At 40.3% G+C, this 17,713-nt stretch overlaps 1 protein-coding gene across 3 annotated transcripts in view; it reads right to left on the bottom strand.

Moving 5' to 3' along the window:
• SULF1 (sulfatase 1) overlaps positions 1-15,969 on the bottom strand; it is a 187,687-nt gene extending 171,718 nt beyond the window's left edge. For 2 of the 3 annotated variants that reach the window (XM_043880390.1, XM_043880389.1), the window contains exon 1: positions 15,642-15,969. The gene's annotated coding sequence lies outside the window, so the exon portion shown is untranslated. The remainder of the gene's footprint in view (positions 1-15,641) is intronic. The other variant, XM_043880388.1, reaches the window with a different exon arrangement.
• Between the last annotated feature and the right edge of the window lie 1,744 nt (positions 15,970-17,713).

Raw genomic sequence — 17,713 nt, 5'->3', positions numbered from 1 at the left:
GTTTTAGATACAGTCATTAGGAGTATGAAAAGGCACCGGACTGTCAAGAGGATACCTTGGAATGAGTACTGTTCTGAAATTTTCGGACTTGTGTATCTGTCTCCAGGATATGACTGCCAGTTAGTTTCACAGTCTGTTTCTTGATCTGTAAAATGGGTCCAATAATGCCTGTGGAATCTACTTTATTCAAAAAGTTATGAGGATCAAATAAAATAGGATTATAAAAATGATTTTAAATGGGTAATATGATATATAAACAAACATTATAGCTAAATAATAATTATGTTTTCCTTGAGCTATGGTACTGATGACTGATTGGTAAAAAGTGTAATTGTGGTTTATAAATATTTTAAGTGGAAATTACTGTTCATTTTTTACAGAAATAGAGTATAGATTTAGAGGAAGTGTGGAAAAATAAGAATACTTGGATTCTAATCAGCTCTATTAGCATATACAAATAATTTAACTCTCCTGTGTCTATCTTTTATAAAAATATTTGTATTTGAAAATAATTACCAAAAAAATCTGAGGTTTGGAAAACTGGCCAATGTATAGGCTTAGTTCAAAGAACAAATTATTTTTATGGACTAAAGATATAATTTTTCATAGAATTCTTTTTTCAGCACTTGCTGTAATTAAAGTTTAGCTATATGAAAAACAGGGAATTATTCTGCCAAATTATCTCTACATTCACAACAGAATTCTCCCTTTTACCAGCAGATGTAATACTGGTAAGCCTGATTTCTTTATAATTCTAACCAGGTTTTCAATCACACTCTCAGTGAATTGAAATATAGATGATAACAATCTGAATGCACATACTCTTTTTCCTGTGACATATTCCTTTCATTGCTCTGCAAATCAGTGACTTTTTAAATAACAAATAGAAATATAAGATATGTTTTAAAAGCAAAGCTATTTTTTCCAAAAAAATCAAAACCACAATTAAAAATTCTAAGTTAATCTTTTTTGGAATTATTAAATTGTTATTCTTGATAGTGCAAGATGAAAAATGTAAATTAATGACTTTGAAAGACATTTATAATCCAATAATGTCTCATTTTACTTCCTGTACAAATACATCTGTTTTAGACATAAATTATGTAGGTACATACTGGTTTATACACTCACATAATTTAGAAAACTCTGAAGAATATGGCTCTTATACTTCTCTTGGGGAAATTCCAGTACCTGAGGACGTATGTCCAATGTTTATTTCTCAGTGAGGTGACGTCACTGAAGGGCAGTTCAACTCCAGGGATTAAACCCAGGTCTCCTGCATTGCAGGCAGATTCTTTACCGTCTGAGCCATCAGGGAAGCCCATGGAAGGCAACAGGTTTCCCTAATATATTACATGTATAATAATATATGTATTTGGAATCACTGGAAGCACGAAGCAGTGAAGTAGGTGTTAGAAGACATGAGTTCCAATGTGGATTACTCCACTCACTAGCTCTCTAGACCCCTCTCTCAGATGCTGTTTTCTGGTGTGCAGAAATGACGTATTTGCTTTGCCTACCCAAAGACTGCAAGTTCCAGTGATTTGACTCAAGGGAAAATGTTTTGAGGGTGTGATGGTTAATATTATTATCATCACTTGGGTAGCATTCTGTTGGCAAAGGTTAAAAGGTGCCTTTACAAACAAGGCTCTTTATAACAAAGCTTCAAACTTTCAGATCAGCGCTTGGGTATTTCTGGTAGAATGGATTTTCCACAAAGAATACACCGAAATAGTACATGCTTCTGCTGGTATTTGTTCCAGCCCTGAGACTTCTCTGCAGTCCCTGATTATTCATCATGGCACTAGTAAGAGGGGCCGTGGGAGAGCTGGCCTCATACCCTCATGTTTTCCTCAGTTCTAGAGGACAACTGACACATGAAATCCAGTTAGTCCTGGTAGAATTTTACTGCCTTATACGTTTTGATAAAGCCTGGCCTAGAACTATCTCTGGGAAATATGGGTTTTAAGATTTTTTTTAGGCAGGCTTCAGTTTCCTCAGGTGGTGCTAGTGGTAAAGAATCCGTCTGCCAATGCAGGAGATACAAGAGATGCCGGTTCGATCCCAGGGTCGGGAAGATCCCCTGGAGAAGGAAATGGCAACCCACTCCAGTAATTCTTGCCTGGAGAATTGCATGGACAGAGGAGCCTGGCAGGCTACAGTCCATGGTGTCCTAAAGAGTTGGACACGACTGAGCATACACACTTTCATACTTTTTTTCAGTTTCCTCAGATGTAAAATGGGGGATTTTTACCTAGATGATCTCTGAGGTGTATCTCTTATAGTCTATGCTTCTATGATATTTTCCATGCCTTTCTTGGAAAATCTAGCCTTAATTGTGATTATTTCAGAAAACTACAAGAAATAAGATCTAGTAGATTCAATAGAATGTGTGATAATTTCCTCTTTCTTCTAAGTGATTTAAAACCTCTCATCTCACTGGCAAATTGTCCTACAATTGAGAATGTGATTTCAAGCCAATGAATTTTTATAGTCAAATCCAACTACAGCAACAAAAAAATATGCTTTACTGTGGGGTTTTCAGGGCATTTTAATTTATGATATGCAGCAGATAGTGGATACTTTCATCCAGGTGGGATGGGTCTGTCTGTCTGGCACAGTCCCTAAAATTCTGGTCTAGCCATACTTTTACATGCCCTTAAAAGTGGAACTGTCACAATCTCCTCAGTTCAGCTCTCAAGAGAAATTAATTGATAGCATAGACTCCTGAGTGGCTGGCATGTGAGTGACACCCAGCTCTGTAATTTCACATCTAATCAAGGAGGATGGGAATTCTAGTTGGCCTATTGTCTATTTAAATCTGTTTCTGGATGGAATTCAGCTGGCCCAAATGTAGCACTGAGAGAGTGATGTACGGAAGATGGAAAAAAATCAAGCCAGAAAACTGGTGCATGAGATAGTGCTTTCCACAGTGTCAAAAGAATTGCCTGGTGTGGTTGTGGATTTACTTTTGATTAGTTTCCTCAAATTTCTCAGTAACTAAAATGCAGTTTTCTATCCCAATTATCCTTGACCAATCTGGCTATGAATATATAATGAAGATCTATGGCCTATATCAAATATACCGTCTTGAAGCTATGCTTAATAGAGGCAGATGTTTAAAACTCAACATCTATCTTCATATTTCTGATAATAAAGAGAGGGAGCAATATTAAAAATCTACGAATAATAGTAATAAATGCAAAATTGTACCTAATCAAGAGCTAAAATTAGATGGCATCCTGTTAAGTGGTAAGCGATCACCTATGAGAAGGAACTTTATTAATAGTTGGTATAGCCAACAAAAGAAAGTTCCATGTAAGTAATGGGGTAATTTTTCTTCAAGGATGGGTGAGATGTGAACATCACAACTCTGATGGGAGGACAGCCTGAGCCAGAAAACACTATGAGCAAATCCTTAGCGGTAAAAGTAAATGATGGAAATTTAGGAAATGCTGAACCAACTTAGTAAAGAACAGAAAATACATCAGGGAAGGGATATGGTTCAAGTGGAAAACATGATGCAGGTCCTTAAAGGCTGGTGTTTTATTTATTAACAAGCTGGCTGCTATAGAAAATTGACTATTTTAGAATAATGGAAGAGCATGATGAAAATGATGCTAAAAGAAGATTAGTTTAATAGTGATATATAAAATGAGTGGGAAAAAGAGCAAGAGATGGTGCAAAACTGGATTAAAGTCCTTCCCTGTTCCTCCCACCATGCTTTTTAATTTCAAAGGAGAATATCTTATTTATTTAGACTGGTCTTGGGGAAAGAGCAGAGCTTGCCAGTTAAGGAGAATAAATTAACCTAGATGGAGGGAACAGTAGAATAAAGGTTTAAGAGGTAGTGGGAGGCATGCTCCTGAAAGGTTAATTAATTTGCTCAATATCTCATTATTAATGGTAGCCAAGCTCTAGAATCCAGGTTGCCGATGTTTTCCCACTGTACCACTCTGTTTCTTTTTCCCAGCTATAACACAACTGCCACTGTTCAGCAAATTTTCTCATTGCTAGTAACATTTTAATCTGTTACTTGCCCAGCATGAAATAAGCTTTACCTGAAGCCAATGAGGCAGTCCAGTGGGGTTTTCTAAACTTCTAAAGGGCTTAGAATAGTGGCAGAAGCAATTAGAAGAGTACTTCCAATTCCACTTCTGAGATGAAGGCAGTGGTTGCCCAGAAGGGTGGCTCAATGGATTTCTGGTTTTATCTACTTTTTATTAAAAACGTTTTTATTTATTTATTTTTGGCCGTGCCACGTGGCATTTGGGATCTTAGTTCCCCGACCAGGGATTGACTCCACAGTCCCTACATTAGAAACACAGAATCTTAACCACTGGGCCACCAGGGAAGTCCTTGGATCTCCAATTTTAGAGCAAAACACTAATGAGAATAACAACCGCTACACATGAAGTGTTTCATAAAGCTTATTTCCTCTGTTTTCTGTCCTTATTTTTGTGTCAAAAAAACATGACTCTAAAATAGGGTATGTTTGACTGGTATTTTTCCCCCTTCCTCTGCACTTACTCATTTTTCTTTTCTTACAAGGACTATGCTTCTCCTTGTCAAGAAGTCTTTGTACCTCTGAGACAGGTCGATAAGTTGAACATGTAGGAATAGAATCCTGAATTGAAATCTGACTTTAGACAGTCTGGATGAAGGAGTTTTAGAATATCAGCCTATACTCCATACCTTCATCTCCACATATGCAGGCTCATGAGCCTGTTGACTTAAGTGGACGCCAACAGAAAAGACCTAGTGTTAAACTTCACAGTTAAGCCCAACTTTTGTGCTTGCTGCAGATGACATTTATTGCTCTAATGATGGAATGAGTGTATTCTGTCTTTTTTCCTTGGTTCCTTGCACTGGATGTCTTGAGAATGACCAAGTCAGTCATTAGCCATTAATAGCTTCCAAGTATAAACTAACTCATGCCAATTTGACCCCCATGGGTGGCAACCCTAACTGAGAACTAGATTTACAGGTGTGGATACTTAGGCTGGCATTTTTCCCATAGGAACCAGGGAACATGGTTCAGCAAGCTCAGTTGAGTAAAATAAAACGGGCCAAAATCTTCATTAAAAATTTGAACAGAACCCAAGTCTCTTTTGAGGAACCAAAATGCTGTCAGGTCTCCCCAGGTCAATATTATTCCCACAAATTTCTAGCAATTTAAATCCCAAATCTGGCAGACTCAAGCAGTGTATTCTTTCAATCATGCTGCCCCGCTCCTCACCCCCCACGGCCCCTGCCCCACATCTGGTGCAAGAGTGTGAAGTGGTAAATATAATCTTCTACCTCTAATAAAATTATACCTAATCCTGAAAATTATCCATTGATTTAGTATCAAGAATGGCTCTCCTGTTTTTGGAGAGAAGCTTAAAATGAAATGTGACAAATAAAAGAGTAGAACAAGAGGAGACAGAAAGAAAAGCAGGAGGGCAGGAAAATCTTTCTCAAAGGTTTAAATTAAGAATGATTTGTCGTTGTAGTGAGTGAAAAAGGGAGTGTCTACATCACTTGTAAAATAAGTCATTCACACATTCTGTAAAAGGATGTCAACCAAGTTAGAAGCTGAAAGTTTATGAGCAGAAGCAACTTAAATATTTCATCTCTTCTTGCCTCTTTACTCTTTAAATTATATGTCCCTCTCCACTAACATTTTCTTAGCTGAAAGGAGAGAATTATAGATATTGTGCAGAAGTAGTTTGTTGTTCTGACTTGAAAATCCCTTACTTCCCTAAAGTTTAAAAACACTAGAAGAGTTATTGAGCCAATTATTTTCTGAATCTGAGAAAAGATCCTTTTCATCTAAGGAGGAATATGTCATAAACAACATCACAGTAGTATATTCTGTCTGATGCCCATGGATGATCAGAAAGTTCAATTTTATCGGTTCAAAATTATATTATTAAACATTTAGATGCACATGTATTTACCTGTTGGAGTAGGGAGTGGCAGCCCACTCTAGTATTCTTGCCTGGAAAATTCCATGAACAGAGAAGCATGGCAGGCTACAGTCTATGGGGTCACAGAGAGTCGGACACGACTGAGCACACAGCACACGTGTTTACCTGTGTTGCAGTATACAGTTATCCCAGCCATAGCTGGGGATATGTATAGTGTTACAAAATGAAATTCTACTTCCAGCATCCTTATTTTCCTTAAGGAGTGTCACCACTCCCTGATTTCCTGGGCTTCATGCCTGTGTCTTCTTTGTCACTTGTCTTTCCTTTGTCTTTTATTTGACTAATTACCAAGCTTTTCACAATGTTTCTTACCCCCATCCTTTCCTCACTGTCAGTGTTACTGATGAGAACAGCAACTTATTTTTCATTTTCTTTTTTGGACTCCCAATTGAGTGTTCCCCCCGCACTCATCTCTTTCTCTCTTTCTCTCTCCCCATTCCTGAAAGGCCTACTGCTTAAACATCCTAAGGCATCTATTTCAAAAATAGATACAACCTCGCGAGCTGAAGTCCCGATGTGTCATGACACTCTGGAATCTGGCCTAATTCAGCTGACATGATGTGCTTAAAATAGAAAAAGGGGGACGTCCCTGGTGGTCCAGTGGCTAAGACTCCAAGCCCCAGTGCAGAGGGCACAGGTTTGATCCCTGGTGGGAACTAAGACCCTGCATGCCACACAGCACAGCCAAAAAAAAAAAAAAAAAGACTAAAATAAAAAAGGGTACAAAGTAGAGGCAACCAAGGACTGTACTCTTTCTCCTTCTTCTTTCTCATCTTTTTCTCTCTCTTCCTCCATCACTTTTCTTTCCTTCCTCTTCTCTCTCCTCTGCCAAATACCTCCCTTTATCATATTCCCAAACTGCATCTATGCACATTCTCTGACTCAGAAATACTATGTCTTGGCTTGCGAATGACATGCACAATTTAACTCCAAGCCTTAACTCAGGTGGTCCCTTCTGCCATCTTGGAAAAAGCAGCCAACTCTTTGAATTCTTACTAAGTTCTAGGTGCTGTGTACAACATCTTACTTTTATTATCTCACTGAACCTTCTACATTTTGTGATCATCATATCTCCATTTGACAGAGAAGGAAACTGAGGAAAAGAGGGTAAATGAATTGTCTCCATAGACGTTGCAAAGACTGGAGGTGAATCACTGCTCTGATTCATCTGCTTAATGACGTGGAGAAAAGTCTTGCCTGGCTCGGATTCCAGCTCCTCCAGTAGGGGGCTCTGTGGACATCCTTTTTATTTAATTAGTAGTAATAGTTGATACTTGACCACAAAACTCTTTGCATTACTACTAAAAAAAATTTGGGGAGGGAGGAGCTTGTCTTCCACTCACAGCTAAACTAGATATTCCTAAAGGGAAAGAATAGTGTCCTATGTTATTTTGTAATCCTCTGAGCACTAGGATAGAAGTACATACACAAGTTGTTGAGTACACATGCTCAGTTGCTCAGTCGCATCTGACTCTTTGCGACCCCATGGACTGTAGACCGCCAGGCTCCTCTGTCCATGGGACTTCCCAGGCAAGAATACTGGAGTGGGTTGCCATTTCCTGCTCCAGGGGATCTTCCTGACCCAGGGATCAAACCCTGGTCTCCTGCATCTCCTGCATTGGCAGGAGGATTCTTTACCACTGCACCACCTATTAGCACATTAATACAGCTTTCAGTCTGTTCTTTTGGCTTTATTTGGAAGTTACCTATGGCTGTTTCTTAGGATAACAGATCAACTGCCAAAAAATAGTTTAAGCTGTTTGATATTGAGTCTGTCCCTCAAGTCTCTTTTACTAAATATAGATACCATATATGACATGAATGGGATAACACATGTGAAACCTTGGGAAATAAAAAAGTATTATACACCCCTTGCTTTTATTCATTTGCTGTATTTCTTTTTTCTTGCCAGTGTGAAAGCTCTCAAGAGGCAGGAAGGAGCACAGGACTTTAGAGGCCATTTTGGGGGGGGAAGATGCACTTCTCGTAGATGAAAGTTAAAAGCTGAAGTGTCCAGAATTTATGGATGCAACACCAAGCACGTGTGTGTACTAGGATATTCTACTCAGGGGAAGACTGATTACTGGCAGGTGGAGGTTAAGGAGGAAGCTTGAAACTGGCAGGAAGTCTGTTCAGAGGACCTGTGATGTTATAGAAAGGTGATTTTGATGCTAAGCCGAATTCGCAATAGGAGTTTGAGGCTAATAACCACAGGTGCATGCTTTTATGTTAACTTACCAAGAAATGCAGAGTCTTGTATGCATTTCATCTGTTATCATCATGACCTTGGTAGAGCTAATGTCTCATAACAGTCTGATCTTCAGTTTTAAGTTAATATAGCAGGTGTCGCCTATAACACCGTACCACAAAACTGGTCAATAAACAGAACCCCCTGAAATTCAGATTTTTGCTTTGTCTGTTAAGAATGTGCTCTTATTGCTCAGAAGAATGAAAAGATGCTTAGATTGGTGTATTTGGAGCCTCTATCAAGGAAATGACTACAGGAGAATTTTCCTGAGTTCTTGAAATAAATTTACTTCAGGCCTATTATGTATTCCATGAAGTGGAAAAGCTGCATATATTAGTAGCTCTATTTGCAGATGAGAAAAAACAGAACAAAGTAATAACAAAAACTAGTTCAGGGTTTCAGTTCATTGTAGCAATAGACCTTTCTAGCAAGTTTGTAGCTGAGCTGAAGATTTGGACAATGCCAACACCAGAACAACAAATGAAGTGAAACGAAAATGAAATGAAAAGATGCTTGCTCCATGGATAGAAAGCTGTGACAAACCTAGACAGCATATTAAAAAGCAGAGATATCACTTTGCTGACCAAGGTCTGTATAGTCAAAACTCTGGTTTTTCCAGTAGTCATATACGGATGTGAGAGTTGGATCATAAAGAAGGCTGAGCACCAAAGAATTGATGCTTTCAAATTGTGGTGCTAGAGAAGACTCTCGAGTGTCCCTTGGACAGCAAGGAGATCAAATCAGTCAATCCTAAAGGAAATCAACCCTGTATATTCATTGGAAGAACTGATGCTAAAGCAGAAACTCCAATACTTTGCCTACCCAATGTGAAAAGTTGACTTATTGGAAAAGACCCTGATGCTGGGAAAGATTAAAAGCAAAAAGAGGAGAGGTGGCAGAAGATGAGATGGTTGGATGGCATCACTGACTCAATGAACAGGAATTTGAGCAAACTCCAGGAGATAGCGAAGAACAGGGGAAACTGGCGTGCTGCAGTCCATGGGGTCACAGAGAATCAGACATGACTTAACGACTGAACAACAACAGAACAGAGATGAAGACTGAGGAGAGTAAAAAAACTGAAGAGAATAAAACAAAAGCAAAAATACACGAAGGTGGATGAATGTGTACTTCAGAGTCAATTGCTTTGAAAGAGAAAATTCAATTATTGTACTTTTATAACATAATTGGATATGAGATTAAAACAAGTCCCCTTCTTACTACGGTTCTTCTCCTACACAAGTGTCCAGTCTTGCTCATGAGTTTATCAGCCAAATAAACTCTTGAATTTTTATTTTATGTTAGACCAGAGCCAACGGGGCTCTTAACCTGTTGCCAAATGCTGTGCCCACTGTCAACCATCTAACTGTCTTGTGTGAAAATTTATCACTACCTGAAATTTGTAGATTAACTTGGGTAGACGCTACCTTCTCACCCAGAAACACATTGTGTCTGCTCAGTTCTTCAGCATAGCTATTCAATATTGATTTCACCCTCTCTAGTTAATCAACAGTGGCATGGCTCAGAGTTTCTTAGATCCATAATTTCAAATATGCAGAAATATTTTCTTACAGACCTGTGGTTGTGGAGTAAAAAGGAGATCAAAGTATAATAAAAGATTTGCTTTTGAAGATCAAGTGTAGAGCTACATTTTTAATTAACAATGGTTTAATGCACCATTGTGCAGTAGTACATGGATCCCATATTTTGAGCATCTGGTGTATCTGCTCCAGCTAAAGATGAGGTCCAGCCAGGTAACTGTTAATGCTTCATTTTGAAAGTTGCATAGTTGTCTCTGCTAGTAAGAGAGAGACATCTCCAGAAATCCTGCCTTGCCCTTCATTTATAGGACTCCCATTTTCTTTCCTTTCCCTGGTCTGGGGCAGGTGCAGACCAGATGATCAGGAGTGCAAAGAATATTCTTTGATCTATCCCAAGATCCTGAAAACTGAATGATCAGGGTCCTAGGACGTATTTGCTAGGTGGCATTTAGTGCTTTGTGAGATCATTTCTCGGTTGGTCCACTGCCCTTCTGGGGGAAGGGTACAGATAGACAGCTCAGTGTTCGATGGTGGGTGCAGAGTTTGGGAACAGGCCAGAACTAAAGCTGATTGTGTTCAGCTCTTTGTTCAATTTGGTTTAAAGGTGAAGGACAGCAAAGGTCCAAGCGCCTTGCTTTGTCTAAATGGTATCTTGCTTTACCAATTACTTCTGGAAGCTTGACCTGACTCTCTACAATGTTTTGCCAAGTTATTATTTCTTTCCAAACAGTGAGGCAGGGGGAAGGAAGAGAAGCACATGACCCTTTGGTGAATTCAGCTCCCTGCTGGGGTCCACCGCCCAGGCCCTTTGTTCCCCTAGCCCTGCAGCCCAGCGTCTGCTCTTTATTATCCTTTAATGCAGGACCCAGGACTCCCTCCTCCCTCCAAAGGGTATTCAGCTGTCACCATTGTCCCTATGGGTCCATTAACTCAGTTGCTCCAAATCCCCTAAATGCTAAAAGCAGCTCTTCCTGCTCCCTGTCTCCTCCCCAACTCCCACCCGGCTAACACCTTTGGTGGCAGAGAAAAAGGCTAAAAGAAGACACACTCTAAATAGACAAGAGTGAGTGATTGACATGACCAAGATGAACACAGTCACGCATCCTAGACCTACATCTGCTTATGTATCTACCAACCTTCTTTCTCCCCCGTTTATTGCACATGCACTGAGCTAGGTGCTTTGTAGGTTTCTTCACAACATTCCCAAAGAATGTATTCCTCTCTTCCTTTTACAGAAGGAGCTGAACAGTTAAGTCATCTGTTCAAAGCCACACAGTTTGTGAGAAGTAGCACCTGAATTACAACACAAGTGTGTCTGAACCCAAAGACTGTTCTGCCTCCTAAATCATATTTGAAATCTCACATCATAGCAAAATTTCCTGCCACTGTTATAGAAAACTGAAATAGGTGGGGGTGGGGGGCTCAGATAAGAGTCAAGCTTAATTTGGGGCAATCATTTCACAAGTGGCATTTTCCTAAGCTGTATTTCCCAAATATAACCCATTAAGTTTTACCATTTTATCCTTTTTCTTTTATGAATGGAGAAGAGGCTATCAGAGCCAACAAATGACTCTAAAGTGGGATAATTAGAGAAAAGAGTGCCCTGCATATCTGAGCGACCCTGTGAGCTAGTTGACACACATCTTTTAATGAGACACAAAGTGGACCAGGCTAGTTCCTGTCTTAGGAGACTTCACCCTACCTGAGCAGTCAAGTGATAAAAAGGCAAGGGTAAAGAAACAGGTAATTGTGTTAATGGTCAGCCCCAAGGGATGGGAAACCTCAGTGGGATATATGGTAGTCAGGGAAAGCTTCCTAGAGGAGGTGGAACTTAGAGAAGCTGAGGATGTCCTACACACAGGCTTATAAACATAGAACCAGAAGGAATACACGTAATGATAAACTGTCATTTTGCAGACAATAAGATGGAAAACTGGAGTGGTTAGGGGTAAGAGAAGAGACCAGGAAGTGGGGGACATTGACCTGGCCACTTGAGTCACAGGGAAGGGTGGACTTCTGTTGCTGTAGGGATTTACAGTTGGAAGTGAAGTGAAGCAAAAGTTGCTCAGTTGTTTCCGACTCTTTGTGACCCCATGAACTGTAGCCCGCTAGCCCCCTCTGTCCATGGAATTCTCTAGGCCAGAATACTGGAGTGGGTAGCCATTCCCTTCTCCAGGAGATCTTCCCAACCCAGGGATCGAACCCAGCTGTCCCGCATTGCAGGCAGATTCTTTCCTGTCTGAGCCACAGTTGGAAAGTTGGGGCCAAAAACAAAGGGCCGGCATGTTGTACTGAGAAATTCAAACTTCGTCTTCTGGACAGTGACAGTCCATGTGGTAAGTCACAGCTGAGAAATGTTTTGATGGAAGCTGTGTTTTTTTTTAGGAAGCTCAGCAACAACTGGTGGACAGGAGGGAAGTGGAGGCAAGAGGACTCGTTGGGAGGTTGTTGTAATGACCCACGTGTGAGGGGATCATTGCACTGGAGCAGTAGCTGTGGGCCAGATGTGAGTGATGCTTTACAGGAAGGACTCACAGGATTTGATGGCAGTTTGGCTGTGGGGATGAGAGGAATATTAGAGCGGGAAAAAAAAAAAAAAAAAAGCTAACAGACGAATAGCCTTCCTCCCCAGCATATTGAAATAGAACTGAAAATATTTTAAATGAGAAACATATTTCAGGACAAACCTTTCCCATAAAATATCTTTTTTCAAATCTTTCTCCCCGGCATGGATCTAAGCTAAAGGAAAGGTAAATTTGCCATATCACTATAGACTTAATTTCATCCATGAGCCTCTTTTTCTTCAAAGTCAATAATGATGATTAAAAATAATAATCTATTTAGAGTCAGTTCCTTAAACATTTTAACCCCCTTAAATTTACTACATGTTCTCCCCACACACAAAAATATTGCACGGGGGAAAAAGAACCAGATGTCCCGACCTGACCCATCGGCTGGCCTCATCCACATGGCAACAGTTGGTGAAATCTCAGTACTCAGTATCAGAATTCCTGCTCTCTGGATTCCTAAAGAATAAACCATTTAAAATCAAAAACACAAAAGAACCAAGCCCCATATCCATTCCCATATGGGTATTTACGTAAGACAGGAAATGCAAAGTGTCATACATGCCACTTTTCTGTACCATTACAATGGAAATGACCACAGCAATCTGCTTGAAGTCACATGAATTTCCTTAGGAGGAGAGCACAGAGCCCTTTTAGTTCTTTGATGAAGGCTCTCGCTCATCATCTACCACAAGTTCAGTGACTGCCTGGATTCATAGATTTTAGTTTTCCACAACACTGTCAAAGTGGGTTTTGTAAGCTAATGGATCAAGCTTTCAGATCGCTTTTTGCCTCAGATTTGTCACCTTCCTGCGTGCCTAGATCAGAGGCTGCAGCCACAGGGCAAGTTGAGATTCCCCCCTTCACGCCCCCCAGGGATTTTCCACCTCTCTGGGAGAAATAGCCTGTGCTCAAACACTTTCACAGCTGTTAGAACACTGATGGGGACTTTACGTGTGTTACCCGCACAAGTGCTGTCAGGAAGAAACCAAGTGTCAAACAGAGGTATGTGGAAGTCACTGTCAATACGCTTCTGAATGTTTTCCATCTGGAACAGTGGATTTCAATTTTAACAAGAAATGGGAATTGCCCTGCGGGCACTGTCTTGAAACAGACACTTTTGGTTCATTAAATAACTTCATGTTACCTTAGCCTTGTTAGAGGGAGGAACATACAACTTTGCCTTCTCAAGGTGTGAATTTATTATTTCTCAACACTTCCTTTCTTGTTTCCATCCTGCCTAAATCCTGCGGACAACTGACTTTGTCGGGGGACAGGGGAATTCTCCGATTTTGCCCAAATCCTGGGCAGGCAGCTTGGTGGTCAGTCTATAGTGTTAGCACCTTATGCTTGTTGCGAGGATGGCGGAGGGAGGCGTCCCGTGGCTAATCAGCGGCTTGCCTTTGTTAGAGGCCACAAATCATATCTCCCTGAGAAAGAGCTATCGGTGAGGAGGACCTTGACTTTCTCCTGAAATCTCTCTGTGATCGTGGAAAGTGGCATTGGTAGCCAGCACCGTACCTGCTCCAGGCTGTGCCTGTTGTCTTAATCCTGACCCCACTCCAGATATTACTTTGCTTTTCTGTCTTTATTTTGTTAAACCCCAGTTCCATTGTAAAGCTAAAATGGAATGACTGGAATTCCAAAAGACTTCAGCTTATGAACTTAGTCCTCTTTGGGTTATGTAATATTGGGAATCGGATCTTACCCAGTCCTCATAACTGCCTGGTTATTTCTGAGGATGTTTCCTCACTGAAGAAGACTTTTGAAACAGTTTCAGAGAACACTCTGTTTAACAACTAGACACAATGGTAATGCATTCTTTTAATTTTAAAAAAGAGGATTAATAAACCATAATGGAAAAGAAAAATAAACAAATACAAAGAGGATTAAAAAATAAACTCTCTTGTTGCCAAAAATATGTATGCAATGTAACTTGAAACATAATTTTTTCAAGCATCTTTCTGCACCCAAATACAAATATCACAGAGCATTAGCCATAAATCCTGTTACTCAACCTACAAAACAGCTCTTATTTCAGAATAGCTTATATACAGTATTATTCATAGAATCTCTCACCTGCCAAGGGTGAGGACAGTGTTGGGTTTCTCTACTCAGTTTGAAAGTCCAATAGGAGCAGGAATTCTTAAGCACCACAGGTATCTGAACACTGATGTGGGAGGGCAAGTCAGTTAGGGTGCAAAGGAAGTAACACATGGATTCACCTCGCTGGATCACAAACTTGAAAAATGGAAAAAAATTATTTTTTGATCCCTGTAAAAAAACAGGGCATCAACTTGAAAGGCCTTTGTTAGACCACAACTTAAACATCAGATCTAAGCCCCACTTGCCCCATCCATTTCAATTTAATTTTGGTGATGCTTTCCACAGTGGTTACATTAATGGCTACTCACATATACCATGAGAACTCATTTTGTATTATCAGATGACCATTCATTTCCAATGACTAACTTGTAATTAAAACCTTTTTTTTTAAGTTTGTTTATAACCAAGCCAGAAAACCTATTTACATTTAATTAACACTTCAGATAGCCTGTTTAAAAACCCATAAATGTAGGGACTTTAACGATCCATTAGAGATGCTTCTTTACTTTTCAGTGACTTGTAAAACTTTCACAAACAGATCTGCAAATGAATTACCTCCATCTGCTCCCCTGCAGCTGCAAAAGGGCCATGTTAAAAAAGCATTTTCTTACTTCCTCCTTTTCTGCTTTTCTTCCAGCTCTAAAGCATTTTGGTTTTAAAGCCGCTCTCAGCTGCTCTGAAGGCAGCCCCTCAAGGAGTTTCCAAGTTTAGAGTCCATCTCCAAATGGTTTTGAAAACACTTTGGTCCACCACAAATCAGTGCAAAAAAATCGGGGAAGAAAGCTTTTCCATCTCTGCCAGCAACTAGACTCAGTAATAGACTCTTCAAAGAACCTTGAGCCATTGGGTGGTAAAATGCAACAGTTTAAAAGTGACTGGTGAATTTCAAAAGCTGAGAGACATGCTTTCTTGGACTTCTCCATCCCTTCTGAACAACGTCTAGCTCCTGTTTGGAATATGCAACGGGGATATGAAAGGGTGGGGGACAAACAGGCTTCCAAAGACATTTTCTTAGCTACACCTTGGAGAGCAAGGCTTGAGGAGGGTTAGTTCTGTAAAGACAGCCAAGCACCAAGCTATGTCAGCCCTGCAGCAGCCGCTTTGAGAGGAGGGCAACAACTGGGTTTGACAAGTGTGCTGTGCTAGCATTCCATTCAAAAGTACGTTGAGAGAGAGAGAGAGGCGCGTTCAATGTCTTTTACTTTACCTGAAAACACTGCTTTTCTCGTGGCTGCGGAAAACGAATCCCTCCTCTTCTCCCCGGAGCGAAGGAGTTCTCTTGCCCGCAATTCTCCCTTGGAGAAGACCACACAGCTCCGGCAAGGCAGCCTTCCTACTCCTAATCCCCACTCGAACGTGATGACACACGCTAACCCCAACCATCTGGTGAAACACGTCTTCAAGCACTCAGCACAGTGGTGTGGCAAGGCGGGCTGCCCAATCCGATCGCTGGGGCTGGGTGTCTCTCTCAACGACTGGAGGCTGAGGGCAGGGCTGAAGCTGGAGGTCTGAGAACTCCCAGTCAAGTAACCTGAGATTTTTCGAGAGAAAGAAACTGCTATAAAAAGAGAAGAAGTGGGAGGCGCTAAAGAGAAGGTGGAGGGGATGAACTATTCCGGTGGCCAGTTGTGCGGTACTTTCCACAACTCCTTGTGCGCCCCGCGGGGATGATGGGGACCCTCCGTAGGATGCACAGAAACGCTAAAAAAAAAAAAAAAAAAAAAAAAAAAATCTTTTCCTGCCAAGCTAGGGAGCGCAATCTTCTCAGCGAGGTCCCGCCCCCCTCCCATCTCCCTCTCCACCAGGAGATAAAAAATTCATCTTGACATACTGATAAAGTGTTCATGTAGGAGTCGTTTACACTGAAATGTGACATCTACGTTTTGAAATCTAAACTCCTACCTTCCCTTGATGAGATCGCGGCTGCCTCCAACATTCCTGGGAGGAAGGGGGTGGGGGCGCAGCTAAGAGCAGAAACTTCTCTCTTCCCACAGACAGCTCTTCACCGTTTGCCACGGGCTGAACTTCAGAAACACTCAATGAAAATCATTTTCCTTTCTACTCGTGTAAATTAGCACGCGCGCCCATAGATAAAGGTGGCTTTTTTGAATCACTCGCCGCCTTCACAGACATCTCTTTGTGAAAAGCGCTGGGTACCAGGGGGCTGCACTCTGTCATTTATTGATTATTTTTATTGGCTTCTAGTTAATTGCACATATAATGTCCATATAGCTCAAACAGCTCATTAACAATTTTGCTTTGAAATGTTTTCAATTTGGGGTCATTTCAGTACCTCCTTCTTCTGTTCTTCTGTGCATTTCTTTTCTTTCTTTTTTTAATTTTGAGTTCTCTGAACTGTTTTATAGAACTAATTACTTTGATAGCAGTTTAAAGCAGAAAGTGGCTATAGTTGTTATAATACTTTTAAAGAGCTATCTGGAGATAAAGTAATCGCTGAAAATCTTATACCAACTTAAAAAAATTCCATCAGACTTCTAAGGAATTTTGATAATCTGAAATGCAAAATAGGATTTTGAAATATTAGCAACTCCCTGTCTGCAGGATGCCAACATTTTAAATATTGCACTTTTTGAATTTCTTTGAACTGAGAGAGGGATCACTGGGGGAAAAAAAGACCCCAAACCCATTTAAACTTGCTTAAAGTATGAAAACCTAGATGACAAATACATATCTAATACAAGAGAATTATTTCAATATATAGCAAAATTGACTACCTTTTTTTCAGGACTTTTTGTGTGATATTATACTAATGGACTTAAAAATGACAGCTGGTACAGTTTTATGAAGCACAAGTTTAGAGAACTATTATTTTTAGACAATGAATTTTTCCTGCAATTGGGCTGTAGGGAAGAAGGAAGAAGAAAAAAAAAGCACCAAAAACCAGTATTAGAAGTTGCAGTCCTGATTCACTGACTCAGTTTCTTCCCAGAAGTGATTATGAGGTGTCCATTTCACCATATCCAGGAGATTCACTAAACCACTACTCCTAATCAGTTAAACCCAGATACATAATCAACACTGAAACTTTCAACAATGGCAAGTGGCCCCACCGGGCTAAAGCTTCCCTCTGGCATCATAAAATTTTTAATAGTGCCAATTATTGCAAGGCAATTTTTTTCATTAAATTTTTTTTTTTCCTCTTGGTTAATCCAACCAGACTCATGTCTGGAAATCTGGATTACTTCAACTGCATAGATTTTGAAGACCCTGGAGACGTTATTAAGGTAGTTTACCTTCTCTTAAACTGAATTGAGTTAC

The sequence above is a fragment of the Cervus elaphus genome, chromosome 21 (assembly GCF_910594005.1).
Source record: "Cervus elaphus chromosome 21, mCerEla1.1, whole genome shotgun sequence".
Lineage (NCBI taxonomy): Eukaryota > Metazoa > Chordata > Mammalia > Artiodactyla > Cervidae > Cervus > Cervus elaphus.
The sequence above is the reverse complement of the archived record's forward strand: the minus strand, read 5'-3'. Positions and strand labels throughout refer to the sequence as shown.